Source organism: Octodon degus, unplaced genomic scaffold (assembly GCF_000260255.1).
Source record: "Octodon degus isolate 3935 unplaced genomic scaffold, OctDeg1.0 scaffold00172, whole genome shotgun sequence".
In the NCBI taxonomy this organism is placed as follows: domain Eukaryota; kingdom Metazoa; phylum Chordata; class Mammalia; order Rodentia; family Octodontidae; genus Octodon; species Octodon degus.
This window is the reverse complement of record NW_004524748.1, coordinates 1708137-1715377: the sequence shown is the minus strand read 5'-3', so window position 1 is coordinate 1715377 and position 7241 is coordinate 1708137.

The window sequence follows — 7241 nt, the reverse complement described above, 5'->3', positions numbered from 1 at the left end:
GAGAGAGAGAGAGAGAGAGAGAGAGAGAGAGAGAGAGAGAGAGAGAGAGAGAGAGAGACCTGTATCTGGAGATTATGTTAAGAATGCTAGAAGTTTTCCATTGAAATGAATGAGAACTTCCAGATGATTTCATGTGCCTAAAGAAAGTACAGGAAGCTCAGTAGACACTCAAAGCTGCACAGATTTATGCACATGGGCACTAATGACTGGACAGAGCTAATGGAATTAAGAAAAGACTTGTACCAAGACATTAATTCAAAGAACTCCAATTTCTTCAGCAAATTCTTTGGAATGCTTGTTTGCATTGCTTGCTGCCTACTCTTTAAATCCATACTTAGATCTTTTTTCAATGACAGTGTTTTATGAAGTTTGGTGAATATATTTTTTCCTATAATTTTGATTATGAAAATATCACAAGCTTGAAAAACAGAGAAAAAACAATGCAGCAGAACAGTGCATGCAATATGCAAAATGGTGAATAGAGAAAAAATATGACAACCAACACTGGACACTCTTGATCTAAATTTAGCAGTTGTTGAAACTGCACATTTGCATGTGTGTTTAACTCATCTTTGAATACTCCTATATGAAACTTTAGCAATAAGGGAATTTTAGGAGTTCTTTCTCTGTGCCAATGATGAGAGAGTGGAAATTTATATGATGATTAAGAACGAAACATTAGAAATAGAAATTTGAATCCTGATCCTGCCACTCACTAGCTATGAGAATTTGTTTCTTTACCTCTTTACTTTCCAAATCCTCAGTCTTATAATACAGGAAATGAAGATGGGACACCTGGCTTCATGATGGGATTGTTATAGCAAATAAGTGTACGTATAAAGTGCTTCAACTTAACAAAGTTGAGCAAAGTGAATTTTTGGTAAGAAAATGAAAATTTTAGGTCCTTCTTCTGTTTTGTCCTGTCTGCCTTTTGCTCCTTGTTTCTATTTTCCAAGTAGTATGTGTTTGCAGCCAATATGAAATAGGATTACAACTGGCAGTGAAAATTTGCAACCTTGAGGAAAGTTTTGGAGAAAACACAATTTCTGTTGATTAATATTTGATTCAATTTAATACTGTACTCAAAAGGGGACATAAAACCTAGCAGAAGACTTGCCTTCATTACCTTGTATTCAGAAAGAACATTATGGGGTTTTCTTCTGCTGAAGCTGATTTTGGATGACTCAGGAAGGCTTTTGAAGAGAGACAGTTTGGGGATATTTAAACAAGTGAGTTTCAAGTGCGTTCCAGTCTGTGATCAGTGCCTGTCATTTAGAACCCTTTTGTCATTTGTCATTTTCACAGAGAAGTTAATGAGAGTAATGGTGAGGCAGCTGGAGCCCATTGACAACTCTTAGAGAAACACACAGTATTTCTCTGTGGAGAATTACCGAGACTGTGTTTGGGAGAAGGAGAGCCTATCTTGGTGTTGAGTCAGTCATACTAGATTGTCACAGTCTGCAGTGGAGGGGAGGCAATTTCTTTGTGAAGAAGCCATATGAGTTGCCTTTAGGGTGAATGTTCTATCCAGGAAAAGGGGGCTGGAGAGACCAGACTTCTATGGAACATACCCTTTAGTCAGTGTTAATGCCATGTGCAAGTGCATGTGGAGTGTTTCCATTTTTATGGAGTCCCCATAATGACCCCAGGTGGTGTTGCTTGTCATTTTTGATGTTTATTGGTGTGGACACTGAGTTTTTGTGACATTGAACAAAATACAATGAGTATTTGAGACACTGTCTTTTGTTCAGTGTTACACTGCTCGCAAGGTCTGATCTGCAGTGGGTACTTCGGCTGTGATAGCTGTTCTTGAAGGTGGAGTTTGCACCCAGCAACATCACTATCACTGTGAGAACTGCACATGTTTAGGCTCCAGCCTGTAGGGACCACGTCAGCCTCTCTGATGGTTCAGGCGGGCAATCTATATGCTAAATTCTCTAGGTGCACAAAAGTATTATCTCTCTCTCCCCAAGGGCATTAGAAATTTAAAGACTTGAAGAAGGACACAGTTGTTTTAGGCAGTAGCAATTGGGAGTGGAGTTCCTTTTCTGATGACATCAGTTGGAAGTATGATAACTGTGGCTTAGACCAACAAGAAAACTAGAGGCCCTCCGTAGATAACGCCCAGAAACAAACCAAGACTTGAGGCTGTCCACCTGAGAAGCTACCAGCTAGAGGTCTAAGCAGGAGAGTGTATTTCCAGAAGGAAAGATGGATCATGCTGTGGGCAGAGCCTGAGATGGCTCAGTGAAAAAAAACACTCCACAAGAAGACATTTTGCTGACTTCAGTTGTTGATTTGAACATTCATCATAAAAGTCATTTTCAGGGGCTATATTGGAAAATACTGGATTTTATTTTTTTAAATTATTAACTCAGTTTTTTTGGTATGTGTTAGATGTACATAATGATCACATTCATCAGAGGGAATTTGTACCTGTATGTGATAAATCATGGTTCTTTTCCCCCCCCAATCTCCTCCCCTCCCTTCAAACCTCCTTCTCAACTGTATTTGAAAAACCTTTGTTTCCATTTTCTCCTGTTGTTCTTCCTTCCTTCCTTCCTTCCTTCCTTCCTTCCTTCCTTCCTTCCTTCCTTCCTTCCTTCCTTCCTTCCTTCCTTCCTTCCTTCCTTCCTTCCTTCCTTCCTCCCTCCTCCCTCCCTCCCTTCCTCCCCCCTCTCTCTTTCTTTCTTTCTCTTTCCCCCTCCACAACCCCTTGTTTCTCTTCCCATTTGAATATTGCCTTTCTTTTTCTTAGTATCTGGTATATAATTTGGCCCTTATTTACTGGTTCAATTTCTCACACCACAGAAACAATGTGATATTTAAATATGTGAGTTTGATGTATTTCACTTAAAAGTATAAATTCCATCTTTAATAGTTTTTTTCTTTTCCTTTTCTTCCTTTCCACTTCCCTCCTCCCTAATTCCCCTTTCTTTTGAACAATTTGTTTGTATTTTACAATACACTTCATGCACTACGGTCATTATTTATACATTTGTGTCTCACACTACAGAAATGATGCAATATTTGTCAGATTTATTTCAGTTAAAACTATGGTTTCAATGTATATCCACTTACCCACAAATATTTCAAGTGGCTGAGTAGTGTTCTGCTGTGTATGATAGAACCCCACATCTTTTTTAATCCATTCCTTGACTGATGAGCATTAGTTTAGTTTCCAAGAATTAACTGTTATGAATTGTGCTACAATAAAAATGGTACACACATATCTCTGTGGTATGATGTTTTTAATTCTTTCAGGGAGATACCCAGAAAGGGAACAGCTGGCTCAAAGGAGACCTCTCTCTAACCCTAGGATTTTGACAAATATCCACAGTGATTTCCACAGTGATCACACCAGTCAATATTCCTACTAATAGTGGAGGACAGTTCCTTTTTTCCCCCCACAGACCCACCAGCATTTGTTATTGGTTGATGTCTTGATAACAGCCATATTTCTTGGGCTGAGACAGAATTTTAGCTTTACTTTAATTTGCATGCTGGAATGACCAGTGATGAACATTTTTCATGTATTTGTTTTACCATTCATATTTCTTCCACTGAAATGTGTATATTGATCTTAGACACCTATTTTTTGGATGGAATCTTTAAATTTGTGGAAGGTCTGAAATCTTATAATTTTTCTTTTATATTCTAGATATTCGTCCTTTATCTGAGGAACACCTGGCTAAAACTTTTTCTTAGTAAGTGGGTTGTTATTTCACTCTGTTGGTGATTTCTTTTGCTATGCAAATGTTTTTAATGTTAGAAGCTGTTAATTAAAAAGCACCAGTCCTGCCAGTAACCCACTACTACTATGGTCTACTGGACTATACTGGATTATTTTGCTAAATTCATGCACCTACAGTCTTTGAATAGGAAAGGAATATCCATCTCTGAGAAAACTAAACAAAAAAGGGGATATAAATAAAGGACCATTTTGTAATGAAAAAAATCTGTATGTACAAATTAGTTAGGATAGATATACAGCTACTTTCTCTTAGTTCAATGAGGAGAAAGATTTGTACTAATAGAGTTTAGACAAGATATCATGTCTGCATCTTATACTATGAATAACTACTATGAAGACAACACTGCAATGTACTAATTATTGTAACTGTCCTACTAACCTGTTTTGAAACTATCTTGTTGCTATTTATTTATCAATAAAATTTAGAAAACAAAAACCAAAAAAGTGCTTTTTTACCCAGTACTGCAAACAAACAAATAAACAAAAGAAAACCCAAAAATGTTTTTTAATAGGACAAGTTACAGTTGTTGATTCTTTTTAGTATTTCCCATGTGAATAGGGTTTTGTTCATGAAATCTATGTTTATACCTATGTCTTCAAGTGTTTTACCTATTCTTTTATCCAGAAGATTTAGTGTTTCTATTTTAATATTTAGAACTTTGATCCATTACAATTTTAATCTAGTGCATGGCGATGACAAGACCTGCATGTCTTTGGCAGAAATCCAGGATTCCCACACTATTTATGAAAAAGGCTTTCTTTTCCAATGAACACATTTGCCCAGTTCATTAACAATAAGGTGGCTCAGTGTGTATGGAGTAGTTCCTGTATCTTCTAGTCTACTCCATTAATCCCTACATCTTTTCCCCCAGTACCAGGCTGTTTTATCATAATAATTTTGTAATATAATTTCAAGTCAGGGATTGTGATATTTCCTATCTTGCCTTTTTATGTATGATAGCTTTTTATATTTTAGGTCTCTTCTGGTTCAAAACAAATTTTAAGAATGTTTTCTCTAGTTCTATTAGGTATTGATGGTATTTTGATTGATTTGCATTAAATCTATATAACAATTTTGCTAGGATAGCCATGTTCACTATGTGGGTTCTTCCTACCCTTGAGCAAAGGATATCTTTCCATGTACTTATATTCTCTTCAATATCCTTTTTCAGAGTACTGTAATTTTCAATGTATAGCTCTTTTCCTTATTTTGTTAGATTGATTCTTAAGTATTTCATTTTTGATGCTACTATGAAAGACTACGTTTCCTAATTTCCTTTTCAGTGTAGTTTTTCTTAGTGTACAGGGAATGCTGTCGATTTGTGAGTGTTCAAGTTGTATCCAGCTGTGCTACTGAATTTGATTACCCAATTGACTAGGGATTTGGTGAAGTTTTGGGGTATTCAATGTAGAGTATCATGTCACCTGCAAATGATGATGATAATTTAGTTTCTTCATTTCCTACCCTTACTCCTTTTATTTCTTTTGGCTAATGTTTGCACATCTATATTAAATAGGAGTGATGATTGTGGAAATCCTTGTCTTGTTCTTGATTTTAGAGTGAAAGCTTTCAGCTTTTGGCCATTGAGTATGACATTTGTTTGTCACAGACAACCTTTACTGGATTGAGAAGACCACCTATTCTAATTTTCTGTAGACTTTTTCTCATGAATGAGTGTTGCACTTTGTCAAATGCCTTTTATGCATTTATTGAGAAGGTCATGTGATTTTCATCTTTGATTCTATTGCTATGGTATATTACATTTATTGATTTGTATGTTTTGAGCCATGCATGAACCTATGGGATGAATCCTGTTTGGTCATAGTGAATATTCACTGCATTCTTTTTGCCATATCTTATTGCGGATTTTTATGTGTAGGATCATTAGTGTGATTGCTCTTGATTTCCACAGAATAGATCATGATTTCACCTTTTTCATTCCTAATTGCATGAATTTGAGTCTTTTTTTCCTCTCGTTTTGATAAGTTTAGCTAAATATTTATCAATTTTGTTTATTCTTTCAAATAAACTAACAACTATTTTATTTATTCTTTGCATTTCTTTTGAAGTCTTGATGGCATCACTTTCTGCTCTTATCTTTCTAAGCTCTTCCCTCATATGAACATTGGATTTGAAGCTGAGGTTCACCATTAGGTTGTTTATTTGAGCTTGTTCTATTTTCCTGATGTGAGACTTCACTCATAAAATTTCCTTTTAGGACTGCTTTCATTGCATCCCCTAAGTTCCAGTAAGTTATATTGGCATTATCATTTAATTTAAAATCCTATTTGGTTTTTTTCTTTAATTTAATCTGTGACCCATTGGTTGTGAAGGAGGGTTTTAATTAATTTCCAGGTGGTTATGTAGTTAAAAACTTCTTTTATCATTGATTTTCATTTTCACTGATCTTTGGTCTCATAGTATGCATGGAACAATTTTGATTCCTCTATATTTACTTGAGCATATTCTGTGGGCTAGTATGTGTATTATTTCAGAGAGGAAATGCATCTTTGGATGTGAAATGAAACACTCTGGAGATATTTATCTACTAAGTATTTTTATTAACTTTTAATGGAATTTAATTGTGATCCATTAGAATCATCTCTCAAGTTGCGATTCATATATCAGTTTGATATATTATCAATACAATAGCAAAAAGGTGTTTTGAAGGTTTATATAAGAGTTAAGCACTGCATAAATAATATACATTTATTAATCTTGTATCTAAGTCTGAAATAAGAAAGATCCGTATGTTAAAAACAAACATTCTCCTACACCTAACTTCTTGGAATCTTTGACAAAAAAGAAGGGCAAAACTTTATCTTTTAAACACAAAATAATTCCAAAGTGTAAACTAAAGGGTTAGGCAGGAAATTGTCGCTTATCACAAATCAATTAAGAATAAATGTGGTAAGCAGATGTGATATGATAACTGGAGAAAACAGAAGCAAAAATTAGATGATTTTACTTAAACAAATGAACAGATGCATGAAAGAAAACAAAACCAGTGAAACAAACAAACATTTGGAATATGAATTCTTAAACTAAAAGATGAAATAAAAAGGAACAATGGTTCTATATAGCGATATCTAGTCTAGTGAAGTGTTGTCCATGTATTTCATTGGCAAATACCATTTTCAGGCACTTTGATTAGCATAAAGGCTATTACTTTTTCAGTTCTGAGTTTCTCCAGTGTTTAAAAATCATGCATGCCTTTGTGTAGGAGAGACTTTCTACCCAACAGATATTTCTGGAAATTTAGAATTGAAGATGTCCAGTGAATGGAACAAACTCTGGAATGCAGCCATTGTGGTCTTGTTTGTAGTTCCCACATGCCCAGAATCTTTGGGTTGCCAGAATAAATTTGGCAGAAGCAAGAGTGGTCCCTGCCAGTACTAGGTTTGAGCCTTGTTTGGCTCTATTTTCTGACTATCTGGTTGATTCAGAATTTCTTTATCACTTGTGTACTCTACAAGGACAATACAA